Source organism: Canis aureus, chromosome 31 (assembly GCF_053574225.1).
Source record: "Canis aureus isolate CA01 chromosome 31, VMU_Caureus_v.1.0, whole genome shotgun sequence".
Classification (NCBI taxonomy): domain Eukaryota; kingdom Metazoa; phylum Chordata; class Mammalia; order Carnivora; family Canidae; genus Canis; species Canis aureus.
In genome coordinates, this window is record NC_135641.1 from 27779659 (window position 1) to 27792380 (window position 12722).

Sequence of the window (12722 nt, forward strand, 5' to 3'; positions counted from 1 at the left end):
GCAGAGAAAGCATTTGACAAAATACAGCATCCATCCTGACCAAAACTCTTCAGAGTGTAGGGATAGAGAGAACATTCCTCAGAATCTTAAAAGCCATCTACAAAAAGCCCACAGCAAATATCATTCTCAATGGGGAAACACTGGGAGCCTTTCCCCTAAGATCAGGAACAAGACAGGGATGTCCACTCTCACCACAGCTATTCAACATAGTATTATAAATCCTAGCCTCAGCAATCAGGCAACAAAAAGAAATAAAAGGCATTAAAATTGGCAAAGAAGAAGTCAAACTCTCCCTCTTTGCAGATGACATGATACTGTACCAAGAAAACCCAAAAGATTCCACCCCAAGACTGCTAGAACTCATACAGCAATTCGGCAATGTGGCAGGATACAAAATCAATGCCCAGAAATCAGTTTCTATACACTAACAATGAAACTGAAGAAAGAGAAATTAAGGAGTCAATCTCATTTACAAATGCATCCAAAAGCATAAGATACCTAGGAATAAACCTAACCAAAGAGGTTAAGAATCGATACTCTAAAAACTACAAAACACTTCTGAAAGAAATTGAGGAAGACACAAAGAGATGGAAAAATATTCCATGCTCATGGATTGGAAGAATTAATATTGTGAAAATGTCAATGTTACCCAGGGCAATTTACAGGTTTAACACAATCCCTATCAAAATACCATGGACTTTCTTCAGAGAGTTGGAACAGATCATCTTAAGATTTGTGTGGAATCAGAAAAGACCCCGAATAGCCAGGGGAATATTCAAAAAGAAAACCAGAGCTGGGGGCATCACAATGCCGGATTTCAGGTTGTACTACAAAGCTGTGGTCATCAAGACAATGTGGTACTGGCACAAAAACAGACACACAGATATGGAACAGAATAGAGAACCCAGAAGTGGACCCTCAATTCTATGGTTGACTAATATTTGACAAAGCAGGAAAGACTATCCACTGGAAAAAGGACAGTCTCTTCAATAAATGGTGCTGGGAAAATTGGACAGCCACATGAAGAAGAATGAAACTAGACCACTCTCTTTCACCATACACAAAGATAAACTCAAAATGGATGAAAAATCTAAATCAGAGACAAGAATCCATCAAAATCCTAGAGGAGAACACAGGCAACACCCTTTTTGAACTTGGCCACAGCAACCTCTTGCAAGATACAGCTATGAAGGCAAAGGAAACAAAAGCAAAAATGAACTATTGGGACTTCATCAAGATAAAAAGCTTCTGTACAGCAAAAGAAAGTCAACAAAACTAAAAGACAACCTACAGAATGGGAGAAGATACTCACAAATGACCTATCAGATAAAGGGCTAGTATCGAAGATCTGGGTGGCTCAGTGGTTTGGCACCTGCCTTTGGCCCAGGGCGTGATCCTGGAGTCCCAGGATCAAGTCCTGCGTCGGGCTCCAAGTATGGAGCCTGCTTCTCCCTCCGCCTGTGTCTCTGCCTCTCTGTCTCTCTCTCTATGTCTATCATAAATAAATAAATAAATAAATCTTAAAAAATAACTTGTTAAACTCAACAGCAAAGAATCAAACAATCCGATCATGAAAGGGGCAAAAGACATGAACAGAAATCTCACAGAGGAAGACATAGACATGGCCAAGAAACACATGAGAAAATGCTCCTCATCACTGGCCATCAGGGAAATATAAATCAAAACCACAATGAGATACCACCTCACACCAGTGAGAATGGGGAAAATTAACAAGACAGGAAACAACAAATGTTGGGGAGGATGTGGAAAAAGGGGAACACTCTTGCACTGTTGGTGGGAATGTGAACTGGTGCAGCCACTCTGGAAAACTGTGTGGAGTTTCCTCAAAGAGTTAAAAATATACCTGCCCTATGACCCAGCAATTGCACTGCTGGGGATTTACCCCAAAGATACAGATGCAGTGAAAGGCTGGAGCACCTGCACCCTGATGTTTCTAGCAGCAATGTCCACAACAGCCAAACTGTGGAAGGAGCCTCGGTGTCCATCAAAAGATGAATGGATAAAGAAGCTGTGGTCTATGTATACAATGGAATATTCTTCAGCCATTAGAAATGACAAATACCCACCATTTGCTTCAACGTGGAGGGACCCAGAGGGTATTATGCTGAGTGAAATAAGTCAATCAGAAAAGGACAAACATTATATAGTTTCATTCATTTGGGGAATATAAAAATTAGTGAAAGGGAATAAAGGGAAAGGAGAGAAACTGAGTGAAAATATCAGTGAGGGTGACAAAACATGAGAGACACCTAACTCTGGGAAACTAACAAGGGGTAGTGGAAAGGGAGGTGGGTGGGGGATTGGGGTGACTTGGTGATGGGCACTGAGGGGGGCACTTGGCGGGATGAGCACTGGGTGTTATGCTAAATGTTGGCAAATTGAACTCAAATTAAAAAAAAAACTGATATTCAGCGGATGTGAATAACCACAGACATAATGGTTGCTAAAATAGTAACACTTTCAGGCTGGCTTTTGTTTTAGTGCTGTCTTGAGCCCCCTTATTACCCCTACCCCCACTGACACCACATCTCTTTTCTTTGGAACTCTCTAGGTCTTCTCATCATCCAGAAACAGAGGGGCAACAGCTGGAACAGGGGGAAGATCCACAACTTGCTCTGTTTCCATGTTTGTATTTCTGCCATCCTGTTTATAATTTTTTTTTGAAAATCACCCAAGGATCCAGTCCACAATGAAGATGTTAGTCTTATATAGAGAAATAGACAGGTGGACTGATAGATTTGGAGAGGGTGAGGTTGGAAGTCCTCTTTTCAATGATTTTTATTTTCTTAATAGTCTAAGAAACTAAGAGTAAAGAGATGTAAGGGACTATATAGGTAGAAGGGAAGAAGATGTGCAAATAATGTCTAATGGAATAGGAAATAAATTGGTCTGGGCAATATGCAGAATTTATAGTCAATTAGCCATGGCTGGGATATTGCCATGCAAGTAGGGAAAAGGAAAACAGAGGTAAGGGAAGTGAGAGTATCTTGCAGGGAGTGATTACAAAATAGGCCATAGACTAGTTAAAAAAGAAGTAGGGATATAGGGAGAAGTGAGAATCAGTACCGAGGTGGCAGGATAAAGAGATGATCGGTTCTGCTGCTGTTGGAGAATTGTTGGAGTTGGGGTATTAGTAGGAGTGAGTTGCAGAGATAGAAACGGTAGGTGGAGAATGAGGTGTTCAAGATTGATGAAGGAGCACATTCTCTAGTAATGCCAAATTCTAGTTAATGACCCTGGGACTTTTTGGTGGAGATGGGGTGGGGTAATAAAATCACTGGGCATAAGGAAGTCAAGAAAAGAGAGGTGGACTGTCTATGTAGACATTGAAATCACCAAGTTACAGATGATGGACACAATGAGAAAGAAGCTGTCATCTTGAAGGAACAAGAAGTTACCCAAGGGTATGTAAATAACTACCACAGGAGATGTAGGGATTCTGAGGTTATGAGCTTCAGAGACACTAGATATATTTAAGAATAGGAGATAAGTATGTTCTAGGAGAGGCAATAAGATAAAAAAGAATACAACCGTAGCACCTCCAAGCCCAATGGGGTATAGAGCATTCGAGAAGAAACCCATTAATTGTTGAGGGCTGCTGGAAAAACAATGTTCCCAGGTGACAGCTAGGCTTTAGTGAGAAGGTGGCCATCTGCAAGCCAAGGAGAGAGGCCTCAGAAGAAACTAAATGTGCCAAAACCTTGCTCTTGGACTTCTAATCTCCAGAACTGTGAGAAATAAATTTGTTTAAAACACTCTGGCTGTGGTATTTCGTTAAGACAGCCCCAGCAGACTGACAATGTCTACTTAGTAGAAGTTGCATAATTAGCTCTAATTATGGCCTATTTTGGGGGGTAACTTCTTTCTTAGGTTGACTGTGGTGGTGAAGTTTCTAGAAAGAACTGGGTGCCAAGAAAAGGAAGGGGTCTTTCTAGGAGCATGTGTAACATCGTGGGTCCCCTTTCTTGCCTTATCAAGGTCCAGTGTGACTTATTCATTTGACCATATTGCTTTCCCTTTAGCCTTCTTTTAATTTGGGATTTTTATAATTGGATAGCTATATTCATTATTTAACAAGCATTTATTGAGTGCCCCTTTTGTGTCAGGCATTGTTCTAAGTATTAGGGATAGTAAAACAGGTGAAAAATCCCTGACCTTACGGAGTTCGCCATCTAGTACCACTTGGCTGTCTCTTGAATATTTTAGTTTTCTGATTTGACTTCTTATGGCCATACTCTCCCCCTTCCAATCCACGTGTTTTGTTATTCCCAAATTAACCCTCTTCATGTAGAAAATGTGCCGTATAACTCTCATTTATAATAATCCACTCAATTAGTGGTTTGATAGTATCTTATAAATAAATCCTTATTTCTCCCTGTGGCATTTGAGTTGCGATTTAGCCCTGGAATGCTTGTTTGAGATCTGCTTAAAATTGGGGATTTGTACCTCCTCTGGGAGGTATCTTTTGAATCTTCTTACTGCAAAACTGACATTTCAGGACATTAAAATACATAAACTAGATATAGGAATTCACTATACATTCATTTTCTTTTAAATAGTCAAAAGATATTTAGACATTTCAGCCCTGTGCTGGAAAGTGCTGATCCTATAACTCTAAGTTCTAATTGCTGAGGTTGGGGGGGGGGGTAGATATAGAGTAAGGGTGGGGATAGGGAAGGATAGCCTGATTTGGGGGGGGATTTTCATGTTATCTGGTCCAGCAACTGAAAGGGGCTTCTGGTCACTTTTCATTACTTTTTCTGTTGAAGGCAGCTGATGCCCTAAACAATAGACATGACTTTGAATATATTTATTTTTCTCTAGGACAGAAATGTGGGTGTTTTTAGGGAAAACAAAGCAGCGACCTTTCGGCATTTCTTATTTATCCTATCAGTCAGAGTCTAGGCAGAAAACAGAAGCAGCATGCAAAATGCTTTAATTGAAAAGAATATAATGAAGGATGATTACAGAGGTGTGGGAATGGTTCAAGGGCCAAGCAAAGTGGTACAACCCTACACCTGAAGGGGCACTGGTAGGAAATGGTATTATTAGAGACCCAAGAGAGCTATAGCCATGGAAAAGAGTCTTTGAACAGGCATTGTAATTAGAGGGCCAGGGTAGGGCCAAAATTTTGGCCTAATACAAAGGTGAGAAGAGGGTAATTCACAGGCTGGTATTTCTCTCCTTCCTTCTTTTGATCTTCTGATAATGCTTCCCATTGGTCCAACTCAACAGAAATCACAAGGCAAGGAGGTTCCCGTGATACATTCATAAATGTCAGCTCCCAGGCAGAGCATGGAGAGAAGTAGAGGCAGTGGATTTGGAGAGGAAAACTGAAAATATCTATTATAAATATTCTCTATGACCATAATTTTTTTAAAAAGTCAGAAGGCAAGGAACTTAAAAATCACCATAACACTACCTTCCTAATAGTATCACCTTCCTATTCAACCATTTGGCTTACTGAGTGCTCTTTCTGCCTAGTACTAGTTGACAAACTTTTTCTGAAAAGGGTCCAATAGTAAATATTTTAGATTTGAGACCTGAGAGAAAATTGAAAATATTACATTGTATTTATGCAACCACTTAAAATGTAACCATTTAAGCATATAAAATGTAGTCATTAAAATCTAGTGGGCTGGGGCACCTGGGTCACTCGGTTGGCCTGACTTGATTGTAGCTCAGATCATCATCTCGGGGGTATGGGATCCAGCTCTGTGTTGGGCTATGCACTGGGAGCCTGCTTGGGATTCTCTTTCTCCCCCTCCCCCTGCCTGTTCCTACCCTTCTCTCTCTCTCCCCCTAAATAAAATTTAATTAATTAATTAATTAATTAATTAATTAAAAAAAAAACCCAAACCCAGTGCCTGGATTTGGCCTGTGAGCCGTAGTTCATCACCTTCTAGTCTAGAAAGTCTTCTCCTAAATGTTTGCTAACCTACATCTATTTTTTAATGTCCAGTCCAAATAAAACCTCTTCCCTGTGGCCTGTTGTGCTGAGATTCTCTGAGTTATGAATGAAAGAAAATCCATTTTTACAACCTTAAGAGAGTAAAATTACCAGCTTGAATTTGAGACGATGTTGGAGGGAGATCCCAGAATCAAGGAGCTGCAAGCATCCCAGCTATTCCAGGGACCTGGCTTGCTATTGTGGTATCAGAACATGCCCTGTTTCTCTCTTCCTCTTACCTTTGCTCTGTTGGGAGTTTGGTTTCACTGTCGACTGCTGAGGGCAAAGCCTCCCCGTAGGGAACAGAAAGTACCTGCCTCTCTTTAAGCTATAATCTTGGGGGAGCACTCTGCTTGACCTATCTCGGTCACACACCCATCCTTGGATGAACACGCGTAGGTGGTGGTGGTGGGAGGTTCTATGATCGCGCAAGCTCCGGAGAGAGGAGCCCACTGCTTAGGACAGTGTCCCAAAAGGAGGGAGAATTGCGTTGCCAGGAGATACAGACAGGATGTCTATATTTGAGAGATGAAAATGTCACAATTATAGCCTAGTATGTGATGTGCTGTAAGACAATGTCTGAGACACGTTTTATCACCCCCTAGTACCTAATTCCACAGTTGGTAGACAGTCCTGCGTTTTTGATGAATGAATGACTCAGTCCCCCCAGCTGGTGGCGAATGCTCCCCTCGGTAAACTGGCCCACATAGCAGCTGTTGTCTAGCTCTGTAGGTTGTATCAGAGGTTTTCCACGTCCATATGTTATCCTTCCTCTAATCCCCGGAGGCAAAGCATGCCTGAGACACAGCCAGGCAGCAGGAAATCCCAGCCCCGGAACCAGAGCCCCGGCGGCGAGGCCGATTCTGTTCTGGGTGACCCACGTGCCCTGGTTGAGGCCTTCAGGAGCCCTCGGACCGGACGGCGGCGGGGCCCGGGGCGGGGGCTCAGCGCGGCCGCAGCCCCCGGGCGTCCCTCGGCACAAAGGAGATGGCGGGGAGGCGGCCGCCGCGCGGACCTCGGCACCCCTGCTGCCCGCAGGCGCGGTTACAGACCCACAACCCCCGGGGCTCCCAGGCGCGGTTACAGACCCGCAGCCCCCGGGGCTCCCAGGCGCGGTTACAAGCCCGCAGCCCCCGGGGCTCGCAGGCCCAGTTACAGACCCGCAGCCCCCCGGGGCTCGCAGGCCCGGTTACAGACCCGCACCCCCAGGGCTCGCAGGCCCAGTTACAGACCCGCAGCCCCCGGGGCTCCCAGGCGCGGTTACAGACCCGCACCCCCGGGGCTCGCAGGCCCAGTTACAGACCCGCAGCCCCCCGGGGGCTCCCAGGCGCGGTTACAGCCCCGCAGCCCCCGGGGCTCGCAGGCCCAGTTACAGACCCGCAGCTCCCCGGGGCTCCCAGGCGCGGTTACAGACCCGCAGCCCCCGGGGCTCGCAGGCCCGGTTACAGACCCGCAGCCCCCAGCTGGTCACAGGCCGGTTACAGACCCGCACCCCCCCTCCCCCGGGCTCGCAGGCGCGGTTACAGACCCGCAGCCCCCAGTTGGTCGCAGGCGCGGTTACAGGCCCGCCCCGCCCCGCCCCGCCCCCGCGCCCGGCCCGCGCGCCCGCCTTTCTGTCTCCTCTGTCCCTCCGTACGGGACGGCCCGGCTCCACTTCCGGGCTCGGAGATCGGGTATCGATCCGGGCGGGGGGCGGGGGGCGCGGGAGCAGGTGGCTGCGGCGGGCTCAGCGGGGCCGCCTGCCCGGGCGCCCGGACGGCCCTCCCGCCGCCTTTGTCGCCAGCGCTTCCGCGGCGGCCGCTCCTCCCCCAGGTCGGCGCGCGCTGCCGGCCGGACTTTGCGCCGCGTCGGGCGCTGCTGCTGCTGCTGGCGGTGCCGCGGCTGCTGGGGCTGCGGGGCTGCGGGGCTGCGGGGCTGCGGGGCTGCGGGGCTGCGGGGCCGCGCTCGGGGCCGGCGGCGAGGGGCGGGCGGCGAGGGGCGGCCGGGACCCCGGCCCAACATGGCTGAAGTCACCATCGACCAGTCCAAGCTGCCCGGAGTCAAGGAAGGTAGGGGCCGCGGGAAGAGCGGGGGCGCCCCCCTCCCCAGCCTGGCTCCGGCCGGCCGGGGCCGTCGCCCTTTGGGCCCCCGAGGCCCTCGCGCGGGCCCCACCCCCCGGTGCCCTGGCCCTGGCTCCCTGCTCCCCGCCCCCCGTGCCCTGAACCCGGCTCCCCGGGTGCCCTGACCCCGGCTCCCCGGCCCCCCTGGGTGCCCTGACCCTGGCTGCCCGCCTCCCCGGGTGCCCTGACCCCGGTTCCCCGGACCCCCGGGCCCTGACCCCGGCTCCCCGGACCTCCTGGGGGCCCTGGCCCTGGTTCCCGGGCCTCCCCCCGGTGCCCTGACCCCGGCTCCCTGGCCCCCCCGGGTGCCCTGACCCTGATTCCTCGCCCCCCCACCCCGGGTGCCCTGACCCTGGCTTCCGGTCCCCTCGGGTGCCCTGGCTCTGGCTCCCTGGGTGCCCTGACTCCAGCTCCCCAGCCCCCTTGGGTGCCCTGGCCCTGGTTCCCCGGCCCCCTTGGGTGCCCTGGCCCTGGCTCACTGGCCCCCTTGGGCGCCCTGACCCTGCCTCCCCACCCCACCCCCCGTGCTCTGACCCTGGTTCCCTACCCCCCTGGGTGCCCTGACCCTGGCTCCCCGCCCCCCCCCACCCCCCGGTGCCCTGACCCTGGCTCCCCGCCCCCCCAGGTGCTCTGGCACTGGCTCCCCGGCCCCCTCGAGTGCCCTGACCCTGGCGCCCCAGCCCGCCTGGGTGCCCTGACCCTGGCTCCCCGGCCCCCTTGAGTGCCCTGACCCTGGCTCCCCGGCCCCCTTGAGTGCCCTGACCCTGACGCCCCGGGTGCCCTGGCCGGTTACGGGGTTGACTTGAGGCTCTACTGTGGTACCTTGGGCGAGTCACCCGGTTCTGAGCCCGGCTTGCCCTACGCCAGGAGGTGGGGGGAGACAGGCTAGCACCACCCGCGGCAAGTGGTTGTGCAAATGCTCTAGTGACAGGCCAAGCCTCGGTGAACGTTCGAGGGCTGGGCACATCTGACTTACTTGTGTCCTGAAAAATCCAGGCCCAGCCTAGCTGCTGGCGTGAGGGCTAGGGAGTGGGGAGGGGTTGACGTTCAGTTCCTTGTGGAGCCTTTGTTTTGAAACTTGACTCTTTCCCTCCTTCTCTCCACTTTTCCTAGCCCAGCGTCTGGCTGGCTGACTTTCCCACCTCCCTCAAGGTTTAAAAGTTTCATCTTGGCACTGCCCAGCGCGGGCAGGCTGATGGGAAGCTGCTGCAAGCATTTTCTTAGAAAAAGCAGGGGGTAAGGGGGGACAGGGGACTGACTGGTGACCTTGATTTTTAAAGGCTCTTTATACTGATGTCCTGGAAAATCGTGGTTGATGAGTACTGGTCTGGTTTAGCCACTGGCAAGTAGCCCTTTGACTTCCCTCCCCTGCTCGTGATCGGCTGCTCCAAGATTTAGCATTTTTTTTTTTTGTTGTTGTTGTTGTTGTTGTTGTTGTTGAAATTTTGGGTGGTGTTAGATCACCTTAACCTTTAGTTATCTTTGGCTCCACTTTGGCCCCAGGAAGTGTGGAAATCCCAGAGTGCTATCCAAGCTCGCAAAGGTTGTCTTTGTTGTGAATGCCATTTGTTTCAACTGAACATCTTGGCCTCGGGTGTCTTGTCTTGGGAATGTGGAATTGAAAATAAGAATTTTTGCTTTCTTGCAACTGCATGTTTCATTGACAACTTGATTTAATTCTGGTGTTCAGACCGACGCCAAAATCCCAAGGAAGCTTGACTGCTTTCTTTCCCAGAGTTCCAAACACTACAAGATAGAGTCCCTGGTTTTATGTAGAATTTTTCTTGGGGCCAGGCTTGTCCTATTTTTCCTGCAGGGTATTAGAGTTTAGGCCTGAGATCTTTCAACCTTTCAATTTCCAGCAAGGCTTTGGTGAAGACTCAGGCATTCACATGTAAATGTCGTTTTCACAGCAGTGTCAGGTCTGGTGCCTGAGTGAAAGGAAAAGCTGATAGACACTTTGAAAGACCTAGTCTCTGAGATTGTCTGGTTGCCCTTAGCCTTTTGGGTACAGTGTTATGGACAAATGTCTCTAAAGAAAAAGTGACCCTGTGTAGTGTGCTTCCTTGGGGGTGGGTGATGAGTAGATTGAGCACTGGAGTTCAAACACAACCTTAACAGGTAAAGTATTAATCGTGTGGTGCTGTGATCTTACCCAGCCCCTTGCATCTGTCAGTGACCTGGAACAAACTCGAAACTCACTTTCTGTATTAGCATTTATATGACTCTTAGGTCTTCTGGTTTCTAACCAAAACAGGAATGATTTATTCTAGTACATTCTTTCTCAAAGGGTTCAACAAACACTTTCCATCTAAAAATGCAAGATGTTTCTATTGCTAGACTCTGGAATTTTAACACATTCAAATTGGCTTTCACTTTGCTCATGTGTTTGGCAGTCCAGTTTGCATGATATGGTAAGGTGGTACGAAAATTTGGTGTGGCTTTTTTATTAAGTTAGAATTAAATGTTGATTGTTTTTGAAGGTGGTCAGATTATTGTCTTTGTGAGCAGCTGACTTTTCTGATTCCAAGATACTCAAAGGAAATGATGTATCAGGCTAGGAACGCCCTAATGGTGGTGTAGTTTTTGATCTGGGAAGTATTCAAGTCTAATAAAATGTATCTTTCTCTAATGTAATTCTTAGTTATGGCCTAGTTACTCCCTAATAATGTCTTTGAACCCTAATTTAAAGAGAAGAAAGCTGATGCCCTTGTTTGGGTAAAACATACACATTTGAGACTGTTCTTAATACTGAAACTACAACAGAGTTTGTAAAGGAAGTTTAGTGGTAAATTGCTTAATACCCTGGAATAGATTTTTAAGCTCTGTTTTTAAAAATCTGTCTCTTCCACTTCTCTTTTCGATCTAAATTTTGGTAGATTTATATAGAATTACGATTTCGGGTCATGGGGTAGATTCCAATACAGATTAAGAATAATGTAGTCAGTGTCTGTGGCTTCCCGCTGCCTTTTCTTTGGGAGGGGTTGGGGAGCCCTGTGACCTCTGTTGTGAACGTCTCAACAGAGGTCATGGGTAACAGCTGACAGCAGGGAATGTTTTAATATAATTTTCTTTTCTAGGTTAAAATCCAATGCTTGCTTAGTCAAAGACATTCATAATTTGGCCAGACCTTTAAAAAATACCCAAAGTTACAGCAGTATTTTTACCTTAGGAAATCTCTTAGAATAGGAGACAAAAGGACACATTTGAGTTGATATGTAGGTGAAAGGAATTAAGTCTAGCTAAATGTTCACACACGTCATTATTTCTGGTTTAAAAGCATATTTGGGACACAGGCATACTTTTTGTAATGGAAATACTTTGCCAATGTTTAGGAATAGTCCTTTATTTCTTCTGAAACATTCGAGCTTCTACCCAACAAGATTTGAAATAATCCCCAGTGTTTTTTAGATCAGTAGATGTATGACTCAAAGGCATCATGCAATTTTCGAATGTTAGACAAAGGTGTATTCAGGTTCCAACAGTATTCTGTAAGCTTCTTAGTTTAGATCAGAGCTGGGAATATATTTCTCTTAGAATGAATGCTTTTCTTCAGTTGACAAATTTAGATTTTTGGTCAATTGTAACGTCGTTGCCGAATTTTCTTTCTGACAAAATAGTCCAGACTCCTTACTTTCCTTTTTTCCCCTCTCCAGTCAGATTCCCATATCACTTCTTAATTGATCACTTATCATCATAATCTTGCCCCTTCTCCCATCTTACAAAGTTTTGACACTTAAAGTGTTGGTCTAAGAGCTAATATTAGCCTGTCCACCAAAGCCATTTCTAGACGCTTTTAAACTTTTATCAACTCCTTTGCAATTAGAATTTTCCCACTTTTAGCCATTTAGCCCAACACACAAACCCTCCTGTCAATTCCCAGGGCCAGCCTTCTTTTTTCTTCTTTTACAACAGTAAGAAGTGAAATCATTTTGTTATGTATTTGTACTAGTCTTCATATGGAAAGTTCCACCATCTCCAAAGTTGGTTATATCTATGTTTCATGTGCATGTCTGAAATAAATGCACCTAATGACTTTTTTCTTGAAGTAAAAGCAACTAGCTATTCTAAAAGAAAATCTTTTCTTTTTTCTTTTCTTTTCTTTTCTTTTCTTTTCTTTTCTTTTCTTTTTTCTTTTCTTCTTCTTCTTCTTCTTCTTTTTTTTTTTTTTGTGGAAGATAAGTACATCTTAATACATTTCCAGAAATATGTCCCAAAGGACTGATTCATTTTAGGTCCAGGACACCGTAGTCGCATAATGAGGTAAATTAAGTTAATGGCACAAATCCAGAATTTTAAGGAGAAGAGTACAAAATTAGGTCTGATGCATTAAGTTAAGCAAGTATTCCCAGAGATCGAAAGCATGTTGTGAGCATACAAGGTGTGTAATGGGAAGCAGTGAAGGTGAGATGTATAGATGTATAGCACATGGCTCCAGGACAAACTACAGTTTCTCTTTGCTTCAGAATTCTACAGCAGGTTTTTTTGTTACTCTTTTTTAATGAGACAATGGCTGTATCTCCTTGAATTGGGAGATTTATATTTTATTTATCTTTCTTTATCCTCATCTGGCTTCAGGTCTTTCAGCCATAAAGTATTCAGCAAATATTTGCATATGTGAGTGAATGAATGAATGTGTTATTAAATGTTCC

At 46.8% G+C, this 12722-nt stretch overlaps 2 protein-coding genes across 4 annotated transcripts in view; one reads left to right on the forward strand and one right to left on the reverse strand.

Moving 5' to 3' along the window:
- The window catches only part of UTS2B (urotensin 2B), a 58754-nt gene extending 49553 nt beyond the window's left edge, over nt 1-9201 (reverse strand). The window contains exon 1 of one of the 2 annotated variants that reach the window (XM_077880092.1): nt 9047-9201. The gene's annotated coding sequence lies outside the window, so the exon portion shown is untranslated. The remainder of the gene's footprint in view (nt 1-9046) is intronic. The other variant, XM_077880090.1, reaches the window with a different exon arrangement.
- Nucleotides 8000-12722, forward strand: part of CCDC50 (coiled-coil domain containing 50) — a 74031-nt gene continuing 69308 nt past the window's right edge. For both annotated transcript variants that reach the window (XM_077880086.1, XM_077880088.1), the window contains exon 1: nt 8000-8019. The gene's annotated coding sequence lies outside the window, so the exon portion shown is untranslated. The remainder of the gene's footprint in view (nt 8020-12722) is intronic.